Source organism: Corvus cornix, chromosome 5 (genome assembly GCF_000738735.6).
Source record: "Corvus cornix cornix isolate S_Up_H32 chromosome 5, ASM73873v5, whole genome shotgun sequence".
Classification (NCBI taxonomy): Eukaryota; Metazoa; Chordata; class Aves; order Passeriformes; family Corvidae; genus Corvus; species Corvus cornix.
This window is the reverse complement of record NC_046335.1, coordinates 28774485-28801107: the sequence shown is the minus strand read 5'-3', so window position 1 is coordinate 28801107 and position 26623 is coordinate 28774485.

Genomic DNA, 26623 nt, shown 5'->3' with positions numbered 1-26623 from the left:
TTCCAGCCTTAGGCACCATGGTTTTATTCTGCCAGTGAATCTTTACAAAAGTAATTAAAAATACACCTGTAATTTGAAAATCAAAGCATGGTAAAACATTTGGTGACAGAATTACTAAAATATAAATTACTATGATATCATGTGCTTTCCTTCCAGAGTCAAAGCACCATGTTTGCCTTATTATGATATACAAATAAAATTATTATCAGTTGCTGAAAATTTCCATTTATAATTTCAACTAGGGAGAAACTAAGATTTCCATTAAATTTTGTTTTTCACGGCTGAGCTAGGAGGCTTCCAATGTGCCTCAATATTGGTTGTCTGAGAAGAAACAAGTCAGCATAGTACAGTTAAAATTAATGTCTGATACTAGTTCCATAGAAAATCCCAGGCTTCTGCATATGAACCCACAATGGACAAATAGATTAATACTTTCACGAATCGCGCCTACTTTAAGGTAATCTGAAACCAATCTGGACTCAGAAATTATCTGATCTACTTTCTAAACTGACTGATTTTCTGAAGTTTGCCAACTTCAGGTCATCTACTAAAAGATGTGCTCGTGGCACAGAATGTCTATTATGTTTCTCTTACCTTTTTCTTCAACCAAGAATTCTACAGTACAATCAATAAGCTGCATTTCAAACACTGTCCAGAAATACATTGCTTTAAGAAATTAGGAACAGCTTCAACAGACTGATTTTATATTTCTCTCAAAAAATGCTATTATGCTGCAGCAACTATTTACTTGGGATTTTTTCTCTAAATACAAATGCTCTTCTTGCTATCATGTCATTCTATTACCATGAAACAGAATTTACAGATGTTTTTTATTGTGTGGGATCCTTTTTTTTGATAAAAAGAAAATGTGGAAAAGACTGTTCATCCTTCCTTTCTGTTATATAGGAGTCTTTAAATTGGCTTTCCATTCTATTCTTTAAAGTTTTTAGTGAGCATACAAAGAACTAATAAGTACAACACTTGCACAGTTGACACCACCAAAATCAATAGATCAATAGTCATTAGTATGAATTTGTATGTTGGCCCTAAGTTTAAATACACAAATCTGTAATGCTAAACTGTAAGTTTATGCTACCTTAGTAAATTTATAATAGAAAACAGTTTGCCATGTGTACAATGTCTTGCTGAAGCAAATTAATTTTCTTCATTTTTCTCCACAAAGTCACTAAACATGTAACTAGTTTATTTGATTAAAATTTCCCAAGCTAACCTCTCTGGTTCTTGGATTAATGCTTTAATACAGAAACTTGGAAAATCTCATCAGCTTTTTCTACACTGTTCAATAGCTTCCCAATTTGTTGATCATCTCTAAGTGAGGAAGTATTTCTGACGGACTATGAATCTTTCGCTGAACAACTAGTTATAGAAATTAACTGCTTAGTTACTGTGAAAGAAACACATCATACTTACTCAAATCAGAAATACTCAGTGAAAGAAAAATAAAAGTATAATATTATTTTCTTCCAGTATAATCACTATTAATGACATCATCTTTAAAATTAATTTATTTTATGCTTTTTTTTTCAAAGGTATCATGTCTTATAGGTAAAATATTTTTCTTTCCTACAGAACCAATCCTTCTGCTAAAATTACAGCAATCATTAAAAACATGGTCTTGGTTAGGAAATTATTCCTTAAAAGAGAATGTGTACAAAAATCATTTGGACTGTAGCTCCCATGAGGTAAAACTATTTGGAAACAGATGAATATGGACTTAAAACTTGAAATAACTTGACTTTCTTTTGAAATAATGCTCACATGAATTGTTGATGAAAAAAGATTTTTTTATGCTGTTTTCTTCTATCAATGATTATAGAATTGTTGCCTCTACATGGATCCCAAACATTTAATGAAATAGATTTTAAACATATCCATGCAATTTTGGAATCAATACACCAGCTGTCATATGCATGCATAATAGTCTCCTAGTGAATCTAAAAAAAGTAAATATTTTGCACTCAATGTGTTCTTTTCTTCACTAATAAATTAATATTAAATAGGAGAGGCTAAACTTAGAGCTGAGTTAACATTTCTTAACTTTTATCTCAACAACTTTAACAGTTTTCAACTCAACTGCAAATGTTTTCATATGGTAAAACTTGACATAAAATCTTAGACTAGCCTTTTTTTTTTGGCAATGAATAAGAGACTGAAAAAATTTAAAGTGATATACACACAATTTTAAATTAATATATATATAAAAGAATGAAGGGTGGAGTATTGTTTTTTTAGCTGCCATAAGTAAAATCCAATATTTTAATTTACCTTGCTGTAGTCACAGTCACAGCAATGATCCATCCTGACAAGAACTGCATGTGGGAGCTGGAGAGGTCTATTCTATGTAGGGATTTAAGTTATATTTCCTGCCTGATTCAGATCTCAATTATGTAGCCAACACTTACTTTGGGGTTAACTAATACTGCTCAGAAGCACTGGATTTATTTTCATTAGCCTCTTCCACCAGGAGCTCACTCATGACTCCTTTCCTGGGACATGGAGATCTTTCAGACCTTTTCACACCATACCGTAGCCGCCTTCTGCATGCTTTGCGTCGGCATGTTGCTCCTACCTAGGATTTTCACAGTCACCTTTCACACCTGGAATTTCTATTCTAAAACAGTTAAAAAGGGATCGATATCTAGAGAATGTAATGAAAACATTTCTCTCTCTGTTTTCTCTATATCTTAAACTATCCCATGCATCTCAACATGAATGCTAACCACTATGAGTGGTATTTACTCATGAAATGAAGATACCACCCTAAATGGGAGATAAGCATATTTTTTAGATATAAAAAAAACCTTATTGTACTATACAAATTTAAGGATAGATGTTAAAGTGACATTAATAACTCCAGATATCAAAATATTAATAGTGAAGCCTCGCAGAATACATTCCATTTTCTTAAAATGCTTGAGATTATAACAGATATTCCTGGGTCTTTGATTTCTCTTTTGGATCATGTTTTGTAGCTTGAAATTATAAATATATCTTAGAAATTTGCATGTTAATATGATGGATAGAATAATTTACATGGAATTACATTGAAAAACAAAAAAAAAAAAAAGAAGAGAAGAAAGATTCCTACCTAATTCTGTGGTTATAGAGGTAGGAGCTTGAAGGAGAAGGTCATAAAATTCAGTACAATCCATAAGAGCAGAAGAAAAAAATAAAAAGGCAGAGAACTCAAGGTATCAAAGGAAGCAAAGAATTTGTGAATGAGCTGGATAAAGTTTTATGTGCGCAAAGGAAAAATGTTCTTTATTGGTCTTGTAGTTTAAATATTTAAAAGTCAGGTCCAAAATATGTATAGCGAGATAAGTGAGCACTATGAGTGAAAACTTGAGCCTCAAATCTCCTACTACTATTAAAGTGAAATACCTGCACTAGATTAAAAACTAATTAAAATAAAATTCTGGGGTTTTTTTCTTATTTGACAACCAACTCTCTGCATGTGTGAGAAATCAAATTTTTATCTGATCTGTGCGAAATCTTCTGGATTAAGTTTCTGATGATAATTACGGGAACACGACTACCTGAGTGGGGGACCCCAAAGTTAGCTTTTTATCAACATTAGCAGGTGTAAACCTGAAATATTTTAATATCTGTGGGAAAAGAAACAGGTAACACAAACGAAGATAGATAGATAGATAGATAGATAGATAGATCTGCATGTATAACAGATTTTAAAGGCAATCCTCAGAGAACAGGGATTCTCGGTTGATGCAAAATCAGTGGCAGGGGGAAATGTATTTCAATTTAAAAAATTTTAATAACTTATTTGATTAGAAACACTAAATGAAAAATACAGAATACATTTAACATTAGCTAGACAAAATCTCAGTAATTTTGTTTTTATGTGACAATTGTTTCTCTGCTTTCTGCATACTTAAAGAAAATGTTTCTCCAATTTAATGTGAGCAACTGCTTGATGGTAACCTAAATTGAATGAATAAATAGAACAAACAGTGTTTCTTCCCTGTGGTTTTTATGTATGCACTCATTTCCATAGGTGTTGGATTTTTTTTTTTTTGATAGATTCACCAATAATGGTACTAAAGAAACTTTTATTCTCTCTTAGTTTGTTTAAACTGTTTATGGGATTTCATACAATATGTTTATATAACAGGGTTTGTTTAACTTCTAAATACAAACCAGCCTGGATTATTTTCAAAAAATCTCTTTTTCAATTCATGTCTTTTTTAATATGACAGTTACTCAGCCAGCTGTGTCAGGATCAAATGTATTCTTACTGTAAGATTGTTAATATAATATGTAGTAAAAATGAGCACTAAGTATTGTTACAAACAATCTGTCAAAAGCTTTTGTTAGGTTATTTGTAAGTCCTTGCTTTACCTATTTCTTTTCTGAGCTCTGAAAATGTGGTATTGTGCCACTCATGAAAATTAATACCAGAATTAGCAGCAAGCTTGAATTGGTATGGTAAGAGTAGTTGATGAACTTGCAAAATGCATGAGTGGAGAGACTATGGACAAATACTTCTTCAGAGACTGAAGACTGGGAGAATCCAATAATACATTCTTTCAGCAGCATGTTTTATTTTAATTTGAACTTTTGTGACAAAAAAAACCCTTTTGTGGCAAATGCCAGTTATTGGCTTTCATTAGATGACCTTTGTAAGCAATCACAACCTGGTTTTAGAGGCAATTTGTACTGGTGAGGAGACCTTAACAGAATGGGAACTTCCTGCCAAGAACTTTTGCAAGCATCAAATAGTAATGTCAAATGCAAGATAACTACATGCACCTCAGTTAATTAACATTAATCATAATAATCAGCATCATTTTAATTTAATGTAATTAGGTCAGTAAAACTAATAATCAGTTAGGAGATAAATGGCTATATGCTCCCTTTCTTACAGTGAGAGAATCCAGGAGCATGACGAAGGCTTTTGAAATTCTATCCCCTGGTTAAATAGTCAAAGTATCTTAAGTTATTTGGAGCAACACATGTCCAAGTTTTGCTAGCTATTCAGAAGGATGGAAGGACTGACAAATGACTTGCCAAAAACAGTGGATTATAAGTAGCAATTTTCTTTGTTAAAGTGAGGGATTTATTTCAGATGCAGAAGCTGAGTTTGGAAAAAGATACCAGTTGACTGATTAGACTGAAATCACGCTTTTAGAGCTTGGGTAGGAGTATCATCCATGTCCACTTAAAGACAGCTTTATACCAAAATGATAGGTTTTTCTATTAATTCATGTGTTCTCAGACCTTATATTGTTGTCCATTACCATTTCTTTCAGCTTAGGCATATTTTGTGTAGATCTTTTGCAGAGCTTTCAATGTCAATGCTGTGATATTTAAGATTCCACATTTATTGAAAGAATTTGAGAGCTGATGATGAAAATGGTTACTGCTTCTGGCTTTTGTTCGTGGCTGCTTTTCTACATTGCCACACAGGGAATGCTTATTTTTCTGTTGCTGCCATGAAGACTGAAACCCCATCTTTTATTTAGTAAAAACTTAGACCTTTTGTTCAATAAAAGTTAAGAATTGCAAGCTCATAATAACACCTAGCAGTTTGCAAAGATGTATTCTACATACATTTTTACATACGTTATTTTAAAAAAGACCTTATTGTTTCAAGATCAGTAGTATTTTAGGCTTGGTTCTTTATTATATTAATGTAAGCTTATGGATGAGATCAAAGTCAATATACTATCTATTTCATACAGTGCTCTGGTAGTCATTGCCTTGTTTTACTGCATGTGTTCATATTTATTTACAAAAAGCAGGACACAGAAAAAAAATTCTTCTGCAAAAGTGAGCTTGTTCTGCTTATTTAAACAAACATATTTATTTTACTGCAATTGTATTAAAGCTATTTGGAGCAGTGGTCGTTAGCTGTCAGCCGCATTTAATTTTCAGGAGATTGATATGATGATGTTACTTGCATAAATTAGTGCTCCTGCTGAAAAGTTTAAGGTAGCTGAAAATGAAAAAGAACAATATAACAAAAAAGAGCAGAGTAAGTGGATCAGAGGAGCAGGGGGCTGTGACAACCTGCCGGAGTTGGTATAGTCACAAAGGTTAAATATATTTGAGAGTTTATAGGAACACAACTAGGGAGTTCTGAGCAGAACAGAAAAATTGTAGGAAATTGACATTGCCATGTATTTAATGTTAAATTTTCAACATAGTGAAACTTGGGTGATTTGTCAGGGGTGTTAAAAACTCCTCTGGACTTTTAGGCCCTGTTATGATTTCAGGGCCTCTGTAAATCCTACATACAGAAAAAAATACAAGTACTGAGCCTGTGTACAGAAACAAGTAAATATTGTTAACAGTGGAAGAAAATGTAGCAAGATGTAAAGTAACAGATAAGGTAGGAATGCCTATAGGCAGTGGAAGAAGCAATATCACACCCTTATCATATGGTTGTTCTGGAGCTGTAGGTGTCAAAAGTCAACCACAGGACTGAGATGAAATCCCAATCAGTTTCAAGACTACTACAGCAGTGAAAATATTGATTAAAACTCACAGTTCTGAAGTACAAGGGAAAAAAGACAAGAAACACTTCCAAACTATGCCAAAATTTAAATAATTAAATAATTTTTCATTTAGATCATACTAAACTATTGACCATTTCATTATTTCTATTGTAACAGCCATATTTCTGATGTTAAACTGTAAGAACAATTATTAAATCATCTTAGGAGTAGCTATAACATTATATGGAAAGCACTTTTGTTTTTTCAGAACCATATATTTAGCATCTAAAAATATGGATATAGGCAGAAACACAACAGTCTTTTTATCATACATTCATTCTTGACCCAGCTCAGGTTAAAAGCAAACATTGTTTTCAGTACAAGAAACTAGGTTTCCATCAGGAATTATTTGATTTAGTACTTACACATTTTCTGTAAGCATGTAGTATTATGGCATGTGAAAACAGCAAGAGAACAGCACAGTGCTCTCATTACAAGCTGATTGATTTACACCAGGAATTGTTACAATTTCAGTACTTCAATCTGATCATTATGACTTAATTGCTGAAGCTGAAAAGCAAAGGTTAGCCCATCCACTCTCATAAACATGCTCATGGTACTGAACACAGAACTGGGAACGGAAAATCTTTTCAAATGGCTTCCACTGGGCTTTGCATTGGGCTAGCTGGACGAAAGTTTGCAACATTTTTACAATTGTGTAGTGGGATCTTACAATTATGCTCTCCATATTTCTTCAAAACACTGTTTCATCAGACACTTTTCTGAAAAGCAAAACTTTTAATGACTCATGCAATCATTGCAGCTAAAATCTATTTCTCTGCTAATATGTGAGGCAGTGAAATCTGACTGACATCCCCTTAGTTTTTACTGCTAACAGTAAAAACGTCTTTTGAGAGTGGAGTAGACAAATATGACAGACAGGGAGAAATGCTAGAAGCATATACAGCAAAAAGCGTGGCATTTTGCCCTTTTTACATAAAAGCTTTATTGACCATAGTGGCGAGACAAAGTATAAGACCTCTAAGGGGCCAGCTCATCTGGTATAAGTCAACATCACAAGTCAAAGCTCAAATGAGGACATTGCAAGTTCGTTTTGAAGATCACTGATATTTATCTAGTGAGTTTAGTTATTCTGGAATACAAGAGGGAAAAAAGTAAACCAGGGACTTTGGTCTGAAACCATTTTAAATGACTGAAAATATTTCAATTCTTATCTTCAGAGGTAAAAATTTATACCTTGGAGCCAACTGATTTTTATTGTGCTTCAGATATCGGCAAAGAGATTACCATTTCTTTATTTCATGATATACGGTTAAAGCAGTTTGTCTTTTAGAGGGTGAGTGGAGTTTGCAAGACTATGTGCTAGAAAATCCTTAAGTAAATAAAATCCTAAAGTAAATAAAATCCTAAATCATTTTTACTCAGGCATGTGTAAGCCCTGAGTGGATGTGTGCTCTGATGATAAAACCCATAAAATACAAAGTGCTGTATGAAAACTAAGGAAAATATCTGTATATTTTAATTAAATGCCATAATCTAATGCACAATATTGCTTTTTTATTTTATTAATTTTAATTTTCTTCCAGGTTTTTTAATTCTTAAATTAATTATAAATATTAGGGAAGGTGATTTGCCTTTACAACAATACAACAATGCCTTTACAATACAACAAATATTAAATTTAGGGAGATTGATAGAGCTGGTTTCTGTTAATCCCTCTTAAAGTGGTGTCTGTCGGTCTGTCTATCTATCCATCTGTCTTTCTGAGTGGACTAAGCAATTTCAGAAAACATACCATGCTATAAAAGACTGTGGAGGTCTGTGTAACAGAACCAATTTATATGATCTGAGAATGGAATTAATATAGGAATTCATACATAGCAAGTCAAACCCATTGAATTTTAAAATATTTGTTTCAGCTATGATGACTAATTATTTACACTGAAGAACAGTTATAATCTGCATATCTAAGAACTATTTTTGTGAAAAAAAAAGGAAAAAAGGAATAAATTATATCAGGGAATTTTAAAAAATCACTTTGAAATCACCATAAAAAAACACCTGAAAAACTGAAAAAATTCCATTATTTTCTTAAAAAGGATATATTTTCTAGATGGAAATAGTTGGAAAGTAGTAGAGATTAGTCATCTTTATATGGGAGATGAAAAATATTCTGATAAATGTTGATAAATTATTTTCTAAGCTCAAATTTGACACTGAGATTATTTTTGGAAAAAAAAAGGAGAAACCAACATCCAAACCCCAACAGTAACAAAACCACCACACCCATCTAATCCATTGTTCTGACATTTTTGTACCAAATTCTTTTTGTAAGAATTTCTAGAAATCAATGCACTGACCTTATTGGACTTTGCCTCTACCTATGTATTTGTTAAGTCATAAAAAATGTTCCAATGTCATGTATTTTCACCTGTGTAATTACTGTTTTCTTTATTACAAGGTATAAGGTATGCTAAGCAATCCACCAGGAAGAAATATGAAAACACCTAATGTTACCTGTCATGGGTAGCTTAATTACAGTTAATAAGTTGCATAATAATGAGAATCCAAAAATTTTATTAACACACTACCTTTTTTAGCACTTGCTTGTTCAATAAGATCCTTTTCACTCCCTGAAATGACTTACTGTATTCCTCAATTTCATTAAGGGGAATTAAATCTCTAAAAGAAAGAAGGAAGGAAAGAAAGGAATGAAGCAGCAAGAGACAAACACTACAAATAACTGCTGTAAGAATAAATGATGCTTTGTTTATATCCTCATGGTGACTAGAAAGGTGAAGAATTAAAAATATTTGGTACTTTTATTTCTCAGTGGAAGACAGAAAGCTATAATGATGTGTGAAGTACGCTATTTCAGGAAAGAATTAGTCACACAAACATTCACTGTCTACTTCCTTTTTTTTTCTTTTACATTTGTATTTAATTACTGTGGATATCCATTCAGTGAAAAGCACTAATAGTTTACAATCCTCCTGATGCCTCTTTGCTTCAAAGAAACAGAGGAAAGTAATTTAATTTTATTCTTTTTTTTTTTTTTTTTTAAGAAAACAAAATTCAGAAGAAGCTTTCATGATTACTTATCAAGCTTTGTTACATTGTTCTGAATTTTGGTCTCTTAAAGGTTTGTGCAAGTTTTATCAAATTCAGTGGGAAAATCCACTAAGTCAGTGACAGGTTGCTGTGATGATCAATATTGATTTAACAACTGTTTTTCAAGGATTGCAGTGGCAAGGGGCATACTGAACAAAGTGACTAGAAGCAGAAAGAACTTTCTAGTTCTTTTATAGTAATTAAAGAAAAAGGCACTCTGGAGTGGAACGTGCCCACCAGCTACTGGTAAAAACAATATGCTAGATTGGACTCTGTACTAAATTTCAAACATTATTGGACAAACAAACACTATATGTCTTTTCTGAAATTAGATTCTGAAAAATAAAGCATATAGTATTTTATATACTATATAGTATATTAATAATATAGTATATTAATCAGCTGTGAAGTAATATTTGTTTTATATAGACTAGAAGAACTGGAAAAATAATTTCAAGCAATATTCCTTTCAGAGTAAGACTCTATGTTCTGATCACTGCAGTCCTATGCTGGCTCTTCTAGTTGCACAGAAAAGCATGAATGAGAACTATGAAATACGCCAGTTCTCTTTGCTACTGGACTTTATCATTATTCAGCTTATCTTCACTGTGTCCTCTCCATGCCAAAATTCTGGATGTGCCACCGTTTTTTAAATACTCTGGCATTACTGAGGATAGTAAAAACTTTTAGGAAGGGACGAGGAATAGATGGTGATACATTTTATAAATTAAGAAACATACTTTTCAAAGTAAAATAATGCAAAGAATGCAGTAATAGAAAAAATATACAATTTAGAAGTCTGCTGCTTGTTGGCAGCTGGCATTCTAAAGTTTGGTGCAAAGAAATGGAAAACTGTGGTGTCATGGTTTGAGCCCAGCTGGAAACTAAGCCCCACACAGCCACTCACTCATTCCCTCCCATGAGAAAAATGGAGGGAGAATCAGAACAGCAAAAGTGAGAGAAAATGGGTTGAGAAGAAGACAGCTTAGTAGGTAAAGCAAAAGCCACTCATGCAAGCCAAACAAAAGAATTCATTCACCACTGCCTGTGGGCAGGGAGGTGTTCAGCCATCCCCAGGAAAGCAGCATTCTGGCACACGCGCCATTGACTGGAGAAGACAAATGCCATCACTCCAAACATCCTGTCCTGCCCCCACCCCACTTGCTCCTTCTTCCCCCAGCTTTATATGCTGAGTGTGACAACATGGTGGGGGCTACCCCTGTGGTCACCTGTGATAAGCTGTGCCCTCTTCCAGCTGTTTGTGCACCCCTAGCCTCTGTGCTGGCGGGGTGGTACAAAGAGCAGAAGAGGCCTTGATGACCTGCCCAGCAGTAAAAAAAGCCACCCCTGTGTTATCAACACTGTTTTCAGCACAAATCCAAAACATGGCCCCATGGTAGCCACTGTGAGGAAAATTAACTCTACCCCATCCAAACCCAGCACAACAGCATTGAAAGATCCCATCCAGAAGGAATATTTTGGCATGTTCTCTTAAGGGAATATTTCTTTGTATTTGAGGACAATTTTCACCAACCACCTGAATAGAAGAAAAAGGAAATGAAAATAGATACTATGTCTGTCAAATGTGTCTCAGTGTGGAGTCACTGGAAAAGAGTGAAATAAGAAATATTTTCTGATACAATACAAGCTGCCCTATTGGAAGGGAAAAAGAGAGTAGTATAGACCATTTTTGTGCTAAAATCGTCAAAGTTGCAGTTTGATATGATTTATTACAGAAGGCAAGTTAATTCAAGCATTCCTAAAAATTGAAAAGATTATAATAAAAATTTAGATTCCTTCTAGAATAACTCTTCCCCCTTGCCTTCTTTTCCCTTTGCTTCCCTTCCCTTCTTTCTGTCTTTGTCTTTTTATCTTATTCTCCCTCTCTCTCTGGGCATCTCTTATTGAAATAATATTTTCATTCATGATGGTCACTATGCACAACTTAGAATACAGAAAGAAATACAAGTATACAGTGATTTGATTAGAAAGTAACTCCATTTATCAATCTGTATCAGAAGCTTCAATTATTCTGAAAGGAATTCACAGAAGGATCCAAGGAAATACAAATATCAAAAGGAGGAAAATATTAAGAGAATCTGACAATAAAGAGTAACTTGAAGGAAGTTTATCAGAGTAACCTGATATATAAATCTATGAAACCTTAATGTGTTACCAAAAATGCATCAAGAAGACTTATTAAATTATACTTCAATAAACCTCAGCAAAAGCAAAAAAAGAATTAAGACCATAATTTTTATTTTTTCTGTACCGTCTTTCTTTCCAGTGCTCTGGGACTCATCTATGATGGTGGCCTGTGTCAGTTGCTCCCAAAAAAGTGATAAAAAAACCTTTGCCAGAAAATAATGTCACAACCTGCATAATGAGTAGCCTTTCTAACTCTTTGGTTTAAGAAATGTATCTCATCTTACAGAAACTTCAGCAACAAAACCCATTTCATTTTAGCAGAAATCTTGATATTCTCTGAGAGCACATGAATAGAAGCATGGTTTTCTGTGCCTTTGTCACAGTGCCTGCTACTCATATTTTCAATGTACTTTCTATGGACCCTCCTTGTGCTTATCCTTTTTGTCATTTTTCTCTGAATATTTCAGTTTTTATATAATTTTGGAACAGGTTGACCAGAAATCATTGGCATTTCAGGTGAAGCCGTACTGTGGGCTTACATAACTCTGTGACATCTCTGGTATTACTTTCAACTAAGGCTTTTATATGTATGTAAACAATTTTATTCTTGGTTCATCTCTGTCGTCATGTAGTTTTCTTTTTTCATCTCCTCCTCCCCTGAGTGCTAGAGTTAAATTGGTGTTGGTAGTTCAGTAAACTCTTCATTTACTCTACTAGGTTTACTTGAAATCATCCCAGTCATATTGGCACAAACTAAAAAATAATTTGAATAATCTGCAGACTTTCTGCCCCTCTGCTCTGGTGAGACCCCACCTGCAGTGCTGCATCCAGCTCTGGGGCCCCAGCACAGGAAGGACATGGACCTGCTGCAGTGAGTCCAGAGGAAGGCCTTGAAGAATGGATGAATGGGGCACGTCTCCTACAAGAAAGGCTGAGAAAATTGGGATGGTTCAGCCTGGAGAAGAGAAGGATTCAAAGTCACCTAATTGCAGCCTTCCAGTATATGAAGGAAGCCTACAGGAGAGGTGGAGAGAGACTTTTTACAAGGGCATGTACTTACAGGACAAGGGGGAATGGCTTCAAACTGAACTAGATGTTCTTCAAGGTCCCTTCAAACCCAAGCCATCCTATGATTTTATGATCCAATGGGTGGCATTCCTGTCCATGGCAGACATGTAGGAACTAGATGATCTTTAAGATCTTTTCCAACACAAACTTTTCTGTGGTTTTTTTTCATCTTTCATTTCCCCTACTGACCACCAATACCTCCATTTTCACTGAAGGTGGGCATGCTTTCAACTTCACTTTTGTTTAACCACTATTTTTCAAAGGTATCATTAATTCATTAGAACTACCTATCTCATCCTTTATGACATTCCCAGTATTTACTGTTTTCATTGAAAGAAGTACTACTTACAGAAGTCTATTCATATTGCAGTCAATGCAGAAGTCTATTTGTTTCTATTATTGCTGCTCTTAAGCAACAAAAAATTCATCTATTTCTTGGTCACCATGACCTGTCTGATTATTTTGCATCCAGAAGCCCAAACTGATGTTTTAAAAGTCTACTAGGATTACATTGGCAGTTTCTGAACTTTATGCAAGAAAATACGCAGGAAAAATCTGCTAAAATAAAGATACCTCTTGAATAGTCCTAAACACTGTTTTGGTATCAAGGACTTATAGAGCTAACCAACACTACAGCTTGGTGGCAAAGGACATGACAGTCATAAGATCAAACTTGAGGGAAGACAGAAAACGTATTTATCCTTGTGTTACACTGAGCTTTGTTTCTTATTCATTTCTACTCTATTTAATTTTCAAAATTAAGAACTTACCTATATTCTAGCTACAGTTTTCATGGGGTTTTTTCTGTCTTCTTTCATCATAGCATGAACCATTTCTGTGCTCTTAGTAACCTGACTTCTTCCCTCCTATTGCTCTTATGTTATGCATCTTGAGCAGTGGCTGTGCATCTTGGGTGTTGTGAAGTGCAGAGATGCAGATACCTGAGTATCCCAAGGTACAGTGTGTAAGGCAGGTGGTCTGCCAGCTTTTTGCCTTTCTCTGTGTTGCAAGTGTGTGGCAGTGAGAAGCAACTTTGTGTTTTCTCAGGAAAAAAATAAAGAAAGAAAAAAAAAGAAAAAAAGTTAAAAAAAAAGTGGGTTTTTACTCTGTGTGACAGCAGAAAAGGCAGGAATCATCTATTCTATACAGCAGCAGCATGAGATGGAGCAAAAAAATACCACAGGATCCCCATGTATTTCTTACTAGAGCACTTAAGATACACTGTGAAGCCTGCTTTAGATTACCCTGCTTCAGCAGGGGCTTTGGATTAGATGGTCTCAAGAAATCTCTTCTGTGATAAATGATTGTGTGATTCAGTTACTTGCTTTTTAGAACCCTTTTCCAAAAGTCTCTTCCAGTTAATTCCGATTTTTTCTCACCACTGTTTTTTTCCACCCTTTTACTTTATTGAGAAATTAATATAATATATTAATTTAGAACCTAACAAAAAAAAATCACTCTGCATTGCTGAGAATATGATATTAATAGATTCTGATTACACAGTAGCTGATTCCATGTTTTCTTCTCCTTACTCCTAGGTCTCCATAATAATCTATCCATATTTTTTTTTTTTTTTTGGTTGGTTTGGGGTTTTTTTTCCTAATTTAGAATAGGGAGCTACTTTTCCTGTTTATGAAAGTGCTATGAGTACTTGTAGCTCTGAAGAAATAATACATGCTACCAGGGAAAAAGTCACTTCCTTACTGCAGAGTGCCAAAATCCCTTTTTATTTGACTTAACAAGGCTTTTCTATCAAATGAACAATGCTGGCTGATGCCCAAGTATAATCAAATACATCTACATCAATTGCAGGCTAAGGCCATGATTCAAAGTCTGATTCTGCATGGTGATTCCATAGGACACAGCCCAGAAGGTACAGCTTTGTAAAGTAAGTTTACTCTTACAAAATCCTAGACTTCTTTGAAAGTCTAAATGATATTTTATTAAAGCAGTTCCTGACCATTAAAATGCAGAAGATCCAATTTTCAGCTCTTTGCAGACTCCCAAAAAGACTTACTATGAAGCTGTGAATCAGACACTGATTCCATCTTTTTCATAGAAAAGTTTCAATGAGAAAATTGTTAGTGCTGGGTGTGCTGTTGTTCATCTTTCACACTTGCTCTTGGGGACTGCTGCTGCTGCCTGTTCCCCACTACACATAGCACAAGTGTGCATTCAGAAGGCTCTATTATTCCATGTCTTGTGATTCTCTTGTAGTGAACTTGTGAAACCAAACTCAGGTGGGAAGTAGCATTATAAATCAATCTCCACAAATCTCTTTCAGATCCTTAAGTAAGGATCTTGATTTTAGCAAGAGAATGCACATTATATTAACTCCTCTGTAGCAGTGCATTCATGAGTAAAACAAGAGTAATGATTTTTCATTTGTTTTCATATAAGGCAAGGACCTTTAGTATTTCATGTTAGATTTTATTTTTCTTTTTGATCAAATTTTAAGCAGTTGTACCTAGGAAGTTTGCTGCTGGTGAACTCTCTAGCTCCAAAACAAACTTGCAAACCACCAAAATGTACATTTTCTTCAGCTTCATATACATCAAGGCAAATTCAATTTCAAGTGGCACAAGACAAAGCTGACTTTTTATAAGATAATCTATAGTTATTTGATGCTGATTCAGAAGAGTAAGACATGCTTGTTTAGACAATACAGTGATTTCCTGCTTGGTCCAGGCTCTCACAGAAATTAAAACTCATGGCAAATTTACAGAATTTTATGCTTCAGCTGCCAGTGGCACATTTCTAATTTTGTTTCCTGTAATGTAAGTAATTTACAGTTTAAATTAAAAATGTTAATATACACACAGCTGTTTTCACCATTATGGAAAAGCTGGACTCCACTGAAGACAAATCACATAGCACAGTGGTGAGTTCTTTCTAAGAAACCACTTACAATGGTATTGGAAAATAACTTCTGTATTCCTGGGACATTCTGGATTACAGGGCATATATTGCTAATGCAGCATCCCAAGGGACTATGCTTGAGGCAGCAGCTTTGCCAGCTGTCTTGTCTCTCTCCATGAGACAAGTGTAGAATGGGAAATGCAGCTCATGTCCTGACTCAAAATAAAGACAGGCCATCAGTTTCTGCCTGTTGCCACTTGTCCCATTGCTTGGCACCACTGAGAAGAGTCTGGCTCCATCCTCTTCACACCTTCCCTTCCCATATTTATAGACATGGATGAGGTCCCTTTCAATCATCTCTTCTGAGGTCTTATTCTTAATGCCATAGAGGCTGAATTCAGGTTTGCTAGATAGAAGACGACTATCAAGCAAGTGGATGTAAACCTAACAGGTTTACACTATTATGTTTGCCTTAACTAGCTGGTAGAATTAACAGTGTGTTGCTTTTCTCACAAGAAAGCTAATTAAAGCTAATTAAAGCTAATTAAAGCGTAGTTATATTAAAACTAAAAGAAACTCTACTATAAAATGTTTGCATGTATTTACTACCTAGAAAATAAAATAGTAGGCTATATTGAAAGACTTGCTTCAGCTGTTGCAATAGTCAAGAGTACATCAGTCATGTGAAGCAGAAAAACTGCCTGTGACATAGGAACTGTAGGGCTCTCTTCAGATGTGATGTGCTTTGCTTTGCAGTACATCAAATGATTGTGATGACACGACTAGCATTAACCAAGAATGTCTGTATATACTACTGTACCCTTCTGCTGCAGAGTTTTGAATCACCTGCAAATTGATGCATCACTTTCTTTTAAAGAAGTAACAGAAGACATTAGCTGCTGTCATTAACACACTCTAGAAGTGTTCTCAGAAGCACTCTAATGCAATAAATACAATGCTGATGTCCTCCACTAAAAAAAAAGTCATTATGCACGATACAGAGTTTGTAAAAGTATTTAGAACGGCACTGGATGTAAATATATATATATGGCATTCACTATATGGACCTATCTTTACAACACAAAATTTATTGAGATGGCAGTGAACTGCAGTGAACTTTCTCTTACTTTCAACAAGCAGTATTTTATTTGATAATTTTATTGTGAAAAACCCTTATTCATTTCCCTGAACTGAAATTGCAATCAACTGCCAATTTTAAAAGACAGATTGTCTTACAAGAGATTGTTTTAAACAAAACCACAGGGCAACTCACCACTGAGGAGTTTTTTGCTAATTTCTTGAACTCTGTTAGCTTATAAATTGATAAAGTAATCGAATCATAGACTCATAAAACAGTTTGGAAGGGACCTTTAAAGATCATCTAGTCCAACTCACTAGTCACTGGCAGGAATATGTCTCAGTGTTTAAGAGATGTTTGTACAACACCCTTAATAACATGATTTAATTTTTTGTGAGCCTTGAAGTAGTCTGGACCCTGAGATGGATCTAATCAGGTCTCATGGACTTGTACATGTTCAGGTTTCTTGGGTGGTGTCAAATATGATCTTCTCCTGAGATGTGTTGGATTTCACTTCCCAAGTCCCTGCCTTGAGATTTAGGGAGTAGAGATGTGTGAAGAGCAATTGCCTTTGAAAACTGAAACAAAAATGTTGAGTTTCTCAGGCTTCTTAATGTCAATTATCATTAGATTCCCCATCTCATTTATTGTTATTACACTAAAACATGAGATTTGGAACAGACTTGTCCCATCAACTATCCTAGAAAGGACCATTTGAAAGAAAAACCCCACGACTGTCTTTTCTTTCATGCAAAATCTTGTCTGGATTGTAGTGGTAATGTTACAGAGAATGTAATTTTTTTCATCACAGATAGAAAATAACAGCACAGGTAAGAAAAAGTGAGCTGTTTTTTGATCTAGTTCTCATCACAGACTAATTCCTTGTGGATGTTTTATCCTCTTTGCAAAAAACCAGTATAATTTACCACAACTGAAAATCTTTGACTGAGACAGGGACACAACTGAAAAAGCTGGGATATTGCCGTTTAGATGTGTACTCCCCTGGCAGAATTTACATCACATGCTAATCCTCTACAAGGACCAGATACTGTCCTTGAATGTGAATGATAAAAAATCCTATTAAGTTCTGTGAGAACTGGTTATTCTGTTTTAGGAGGATGGTTTTCTCTTGCTCTTCAGGACTTGGCAAAAATCACTCGTTTTTATGACCATTACTAATAATTTAGAAAGGAAGAAAACTTTTCCTAAGGAAAATTTTTCCATCTAAGCAGTTTTCAATGAATAGAATTCAATCCTAAAGATACTATAGCACTGGGCTTGATGACAATTATTTAATATATCTTTAATGCAACTCTTTATATAGTGCCCTGCATTAGAACTTATGTATGCAAAATTATTTATAAAATGAAAGTGGTGCAGAAGAAAGAGATAGAGGTACATAAAATTATTAATTTCATTAATGAATTCCAACAAATGAAACTTTAGGGCAGGTATAAATACATATAGAATACATCTGTGTGCTGATGTCTTTTGATTTGATAATAATGAAGTTGATTTAAAATGTCTACTAGTTTCTAGAATAAAGGGGGTTTTATTTTTTTGTTGGAAAACAATGGAACAGTAACATTTGAAATAACAATGAAAGAACTGGGTAATAAACTAGTATTTATTTAATGGTGACAGATACTAGTGGCAAAGGCTTTTGCCTAGAGCTGAGAACTATACAGACTGAATTTCATCCCAGACAGAGAATCAGTACACCATTAAAATCTGTTCCAAGATCTTCCATGGCATCTCAGAAGTACATTGATATTTTGCTGGTCTTCTAAATAAAATAAAACAGAGACCATCAATACACACATTTAATTTTGGGCTTAAATTTATGCATGAGAATTGTCTTGGTGAAATTCGTGTTCATAATTGCATCCTTTACCCATAAGTGACTTATGCTCAGCACCTTGAAGGTGGCATTCCATGAGACAAATGGAATCACCCTGCTACCAGATATCCTGGAGACCAATGTAGGCAAACTCAGAAATACAAGAAGTAGTGAATTCTCAGGTTAACCTGGCAGAGACACCTGTCAGTTTGCACGGTTCAGTTCTGACATCTGCAAATAAAGTATTATTCACATCCTTTGAGATCTGTGGACAGAAAAGTGGGATAGAACAGCTGAGTATGCCATTAATATAATATCCAGGCTAAAACCCTATTTGTGAGAAATTATGCCTTTTTGCACACTAATACCTAACACAGGTTTTCAGATATTTTAATCAATCTTACTTTGATATACATTTTGTCCCCATTTGACACAATACAGTATGGAAATTACATGTAACTAGATTAACTAATTGGGAAGAAAACATTGCAAATATCATTAAAGGCACTGATCATGAGAAATACAAATTTCCAGAGATATATTTCCTGATCCTTTTTTTTTTCTTGCATGGGTATAATAAAAACCACAATTAAAAGTACTTATAAGTATTTTTTGGTTGCAAAGAGAGCCTCAAGAGAGTGTTCTCAGTAATATTGTAGATGATGGTGCCAGTTGCCTGGCAGTTAGCAAATGTGACACCTATCTACAAGAACATCTGGAAGGAGAATCCAGGGAACTTTCAGGGTGCCAGGGAAGGTCATGGAGAAGACTATCATGAGTGCCATCATGTAGCACATGTAGAATCATAGAATAATTTATGTCGGAGGATATATTTAAGGTCATGTAGTCCAGCTGTAAACTTAGCACCACCATGTTCATCACATTAGCTAATCTCCAGTCAACTGAGATGTCCCTGGTTGGCCAAGACTGCTGGCAAATGATTGCAAATGGCTTGGTGAGTCCTTCTGCCAGCTCCCTCAGAACCCTTGAGTAGATACTATCCACCCCCACAGACTTGTGGATGTCAAAGTGGCAGAGCAGGTCACTGAGCACTTCCTCCTGGATTATCAGGGCTTCATTCTGCTCCCCATCCCTGTCTTCCAGCTCAGAGGGCTGCTACCCTGAGGACAACTGATGCTGCTATTAGACACTGAGTGAAAGAAGGCATCGGCCTTTTCCTTTTCGTTTATCACTATGTTTTCCTTGCATTCAGTAAAGGATGGAAATTTTCCTTAGCCCTTCTTCTGTTGCTTATGTATTTGAAAAAAAAGTTTTCGTTACCTGACAGTAGCCAGATTAAATTCTAGCTGGACTTTGGCCAACTCAAACCTCATGTGACCTGCTGGCCATGGTTCTTTTGATGCAATACTGGACATGTTTGGCTTTCTGGGCTGCAAGCACACATTGCCAGCTCATTTTGAGCTTCTCATCAACCAAAAACCCACCAAGTCCTTTATGTCAGGGGTGCTCTCAACCCAGCCTGTATTTGTGTTTGGGGATTGCCCCAACCTATGTGCAGGAGAAATGCATTTCTGGAGAAATATGTTTCCATTTACTTGAGTACCAAGAAAAAAATTGCAAAACCACATAAAATCTCACAAAAAGAAATACCAGACAGACCTAGTGGACATGATTATTTTTTCTATGTGAGGTAAATTGGTGTATAGAATCAAACTTGAATGCAGATGAACTAAGTTATTTCATGATATGTTAATTGGTTTTGATCTATGCAAATGTGCATTTTTTTTAGCAGTATCTATCTAAACTTCAGGCATTTTTTTAATCTAGGGATACTTTTTAACTGTGCCTATAACTAGTTGTACCCTGCAACAGACTAGTGTACATGTCATAAGCTTTTACTCTGGTGTTTCCCAGATAAGTCCAGGTAAGCTCATTCCTGCTTCTTGGGGAGGATGGCAGCTGAAAATAAGTTGTATTACAGTAAACATCATACTGGAAAAGAGCTGTGGGGATTCTCCCTCCCTACCCCTTCAGTTCCAAAGGAAACACTTAGAAGCAAACTGAAAGCCAGATGATTTATTCTGTAAGATTGGAGGTCTGGTCAAATGTGCTCTGGATAGAGGCAGATACACAACCTGTTACTAGCTGCTCAGGTTGCACACCCCATTTTGTGTTCTGTGACTACTTTCCACTGCTCCATGAGTAGAATTCTTTCCAGGCTGTCTTCTTTCCATAGGAATACTGTGCTATGGAAGAAAATAAGTGTCTTTATATAATGAGGTTTTATTTTTATACACCAGTGAAAATAAAATATCTATGTGCTTACAGGTTTTCCTGTGACAGGATCTTGGGCAAGACTGAACCTCACAGCCAGTGACAAACATAATCTACTTTCTCCCAGTTATTTCTGAAATATTCACACTACTTCCACATCATTTGTTTTTATGATCTCCCAAGTAAAATCAATCAATTTAAAAGTAGAAAAGCACTTTTTCTCATCTCAGTTGTACCTTCTCTATTGCTCTTCATACCACTCCTTTAATCCTGAAAATGAGAAGGCAGATTCTCTCTGGTTTTTTCTTACGTTTCTTTCCTTTGCCAAAGGATATTGTTCCTTTCTCAGATATCTCAAGTACACTTCTTGTTCTTACCTCTTTTTATATTACACTGGAGAGAAGAAAAGACCAGTGTCAGAAGGGATTGAAAATAATTAGCACTCAGAAAGAGATACATAAGGCCAATGGCTATTCATACCTCACAGGTTATTTGTTTTATTGGGCTGCAATAATTTTATTGTTTTATTGGTGATGTACTTTCTCAACTTCTTTTCAAGTAGAAGGATACCTAAAGAAAGTGAAGTTCAGGCAGTGGGGATCTTTTGTGTTTTGGGCTGTATTTGGCATTATATGTGAAAATATTCTTCAAGACTGTGCTTCAAGACTTTTCAAGATGTATTATGTATTATGTATTTCAAGATGTATTATGAAATGTCTTCTGTAAGATTACAGAGAAACCAAATGATGAAAAATAAACCTGATTTACAGAATTCCTAGAGCTCAACTCCTAGTCCACTTACACAGTTTTGTGAAGGTTAGGAGATTACAGAATGTATCTTAATTTACTGACAAAATAATTCTACTAGAAAAGTTTTACATTAGTTGATTTCAAGCTTTTTAATCTTGTCAAGTTACGATATGGGAGAATAGCTCTTTAAGAAATGTTGGAATTTGAACTAGTTCTAAGCTTTGCCCTGAGTTAAATTTGTACTTGTTCACAGTTCTGCTGTTGATTTCACTGTCATCAAACATTATTGGACAAACATAACTTTTGCAGGTGGTAGAACCATAAGACTGAAAAAGAGTGATTCATAAGGCCTTTTAAACTTTCATTTCTCTCTTCCTCTGTTTCTTTGTCTACAAGTGAAGAACAAGAACACAACCCTATCCTCTGAAGGCTTGCTTGCACTGTGCATGTTATCAGAATACAGAAGCCTGTGGTTCCAAGCAATACTGTTGAGAAGAGCACTCAAGGGTGCTCCAATGAGGTGGTGAAAGCTCAGATCTGAAAGCAACAGCTTAGGCTGGAGTGATGTTACATTTGCAGAAATATGTCAGGCCACTCAAATTCTGAATGCACAAAATCATACTGATGCAATCAAACTAATACTAATTTTTGGGCAGACTTGGTTTACACTTAGTGCTAATTTCTCTGCTTTGTTCTGTGTATATATATATATATATATATATATACACAACTGTATAGTTGTATACCCTAGCAGTGGCAACTCCAGCACTGTGAGAATTAAAGATTTAATGATTAAAAAAGGTCCTAAAATTCCTCTATGGCACCAGAATATTCCAGAATCTGTGAGACAAGAGTTTTCTTTAGTCATTGTAACCATAAATAAATTTTATATATATTTTTTTTTTTTTTTTTAAGAAAGCCATATAAAAATAAAGCCTGATAATATGATTTTGAGGATAACACATGATATAGTAAAACAAAAGTGTGAAAATAACGTGTTGTAAATTACCTCATAAATGTATTAAGAATTGTAAATGACCAATGTCAAAGTTTCACAACATTTAAAAATCACCCAAATTTGGGTACATTAAATGTAATACTTCAACAAAGAAGACAAGAGTCTCAATTGCTGAAATCCCAGACCAGCAGAAAGAGCCTTGGGTAAATAACTTCAGAGGAAAAGAAAAAAATCCCGAGCCTTATACTTAGTGGAAGTGTAGAAAGGTCACAGAAGAAAGGATATTTTATGTTGGCGGTTATACTTGAAGAATAGATGAGATGGCCAACAGGGAACATGTACACTGTGGACTGGCAGCAAGAAGTGAAATAGTTATGGCTTACAGCAGTGATTCAAGGCTAGGCTAGAAGCACTAATTTTCTATCACTGAAACATACCAGTATTTTACTGAATTCATGCAGAGCTAAATTAAACATACTTGCATGCTGTACAAGAATGTACCCGTGGTGATACAGATGCACCTGAACATTATGGGAAACATTAAATATTCATTGTTGCTTACATTTATGAATTGACAGCTTTTCTCATGCTGAATATTTGTATCAAAGTTTTTTGATATTTAATTTGGTTTCTTGGAGGTTTTCTTGGTTGCTGGCTCTTATTTATTTTTAATTGATACAATTTATTTTTCCACTTTAAAATACTTTATTTTAATAAAAAAATTACTGACTTCTTTTTGCTTTGTTTTCAGCTTTTAAAGCAGAAAAGTAACTAATAACACATTTGTCCTGTGAGTTTTCAGATATGAATGTTTGATATTCCTGTCCTGAAATTTTAAAATTCAGATAGTTTTTTAGTGAAATAGTCATTATCTTAATATTTTTAAATAATATGAGAATGGTTAACATAAGGCTCATTATATATATGTGAAATGCCATAAGTAAACTTTATTTTAAAAGGATTTTTTGGGAGTTTTTTTAGGGGCATATTTTCCATTCAAATTACATATAATTTGTTGGAATTTTTCAGATCCATCAGTCCTTTGAACAGATGTCTCTAGAGAAAAGTGAAAAAAAAAAGGTAGTTAGAACTGGTGTGAGGACCCTAGAAAAGGTACGAAGATGGTGTCAGGGTCATCTGCACATCATCAATGACAATATTCTTAGTTAATGACACTTTAATTATACTCACTACCACTATATCTGCTACTTTACTTTTGGTCCATTATAGAAAAAATCTTAAATTCCCTAAGAGGTGGAATTCCCAAATAAAATACAAAATGAGCAGCTCAGTAGTGAGTAACAAAGACAACTGATAGTAAGGTAGATTCCATTTATTTAATAAGTTTTTAAAATTGTGACATGGCTCACAAGGTACTAGTACATTGATTTTTTTGACATTTCCTTAAGGCTGCTAAGGAAGTTGCTTGCTGTCTGCAATAGATCTTATTCCTGCAAAATATCTTGAAATATCTTCTGAAAGGTAGTCCCAGATGACTGTTTTGTAGAACCTATTTTGTTAGAGAACCTATTTTGTTTTGTGCAAGTAAAACCACAATCACATTCTTATTGTATTATACAAAGTATAATGACATACTGGAATTTAAAAATAGCTGAAATAAAACATAACTTGAAAATTACAAACAGATTTCTTTGTTTTACTCTCACCTCGTTCAAAAAACTGAATTAGTCTTGCCTCAAAAATACAGTAAAACTAAGCTTTTAGCTTAGCATTTAGTGGAACATCTACCCAGTAAGCTTTGCTTATGCTGCAGACAGCTACCCTGAGGAGTGATTTGAATTTAAATGTGATTCCCTTATTAGTTTCTGCTAACTGCAAATATCCCAGTCTCTTAATTAAGTGGCTGAGTAATGTATGAATGCTCACTTCTGCTTGTCATGCAGAACAAAGTGATGTATTTAGATTCCATGCACAATATGAAATTTAATGACACAGGCAACAGTAATTTAGAAAACCTTTTGGTTTTTATTATCCTTGGTTTTGCTTAGCCAATCTCCTTGTAAGTGTTTGGCTGCAGCAATGTTATAAAAGTTTTCCCAAACACTGGATGTTAGCTAATGGATTTTTAGATTAAAAGATAATGCATTACAAATGCATGGTTACCAAATGTGTAATATGTTGTTCATATCTTTCCCTCCACATTTTAGGAATAATATACAGAAATCAAAACAGACCTTGATGAAAGCTCCTTTCTTGGTTTGGCACAGAATCTAGTGTTAGATTCAGAGAGATTCTGAATGGACTAAATAGTGCACTGTAAGAGGTTTTACAAAGAGGAAGGAAAGAAGAAACAAATCAAGCTTTTCTTCTAGTGCCTCTGGTTTCTGCTAGCTCCAATGACTTTCTGCAGTTCTCCTGATCTCTTTACAGATTTTATAGCTTATATTCAGTCACCAAATCTCTCTGCTTCGGCTCTGGTATTCAGTATGTATATTTCTCCCCAGGGGTATAATGCTAATTTTTCCCTATCCTGAAATTTTTCTCTTTGCCCTGATACATTCTCATGCTTGAAGAATCCTCTGCAGACTCATAAGCTGAATGTATGTGTGTGAGTTTGTAAAAATAAGAGTAGCACATATGTACAGTAATTTGGACAGCTGTTTGAATTGTCAGATTTTCATGTTATTATCATGTATAACTACACGAATTAATGTTCTGCTGCTTTAGTTCAAGAACTTGGCTATCACTTTAATTAGAGCTCTAACTATCTCTCATGTCTTGAAATTCTCATTTAAATTGCCTGAGTACTTTTCTCAACAAATCTTCAGTTGTATTCTTGGCAAATTGGTATTCCTAAATGATGTACATTTTTAGACTCCCTGTATCCCCAAGCAGTCTCTAGTATCTAAATGTTTGCCAAAGAAATCTCATGTAAATATTGTCATTTAGATCTGTAGAGATAGATTTAAATAGTTATAATTTCTTTTATTTTTAAGGACGAATAGTTAATACAGTTATTTGTATTACAGTGCTTTTTACCAGTCCTAACTAGGCTCAGGACAGTATATATTAAATGTTATATTATATTTTTATATGCCTTTGGCAGTAGCACTTACTTGGACAGCAATCTCCAAGATCTTCTTACATCTCTGAAGCTCATATCCGTTTTTAACAGAATGCTCAAAATTTACAGGAAAATGGATTGAAAATATGATTTATCACATTTATCTCTAGCTATTTCATAAATTAGACATGCATTCTAAGCTAATCATATGAGCATTTCTTAAGCCAAAGGGAGGAAATAAGGTGTTCCAAAACATGATTAAACTCAGCAACTTTGACACGTATTTTAAGATGTCAGGGATTGCCCTCTGGAAGTTCCTACCTGTATGGGCCACACAGGCAGCTCACTTAATGAATTCAGACTAAATACTTTTCATGTGAAACTGCTTTGGAATTATTTGCTTATCATTATTTCTACCAAGTAGTTGAAGATGGTAAAAAAAATTGATGAAATGCGTCTTATCTTTTTGGGTGAATTGAGGTCAAACAGGAGATATGTAACTAAGGTAAAAATTATATGTAAAATACTGTTGTTGGACCCCATCCTGACAGTTAGAAAATTTTCTGCTTTAAAGACTTCGTACTATGACATAGCTCTTAACTCTTGTCTTCATAGATAGTGGCCTTTGACATTTGGCCTCTGACAAGCTCCTTAGAAGAACATAGAAGAACAATTTTCTTTTACTGTATTTTCTAAAACTTGATTAAAAATGCCTAAATAGACCACTCAAATAAAGAGTGGAAGAATAGACATTTCATTTTGTATGATTTACAAACACTTACAAAAGGTGATTGAAAACTGTTAACTAAATAGTGTTAGTTACTTTGTGAAATCGGTTTAGCTAGATTTATAAAATTAGTTTAGTTACATCTGTAAAATAGATTAATCAGAAGTGAAGTGTTTGAGGGTTTGGATTTTTTTTTTTTTTTGACATTTACATATTTTCGCATTATTCGCCTGCTCTACATCTTGACTTAATTTTGGACAATTTTATAAATCATAATCTATTTACTTCTTTCTATAAAAACAATGATTAAATATTCAACCCACATAT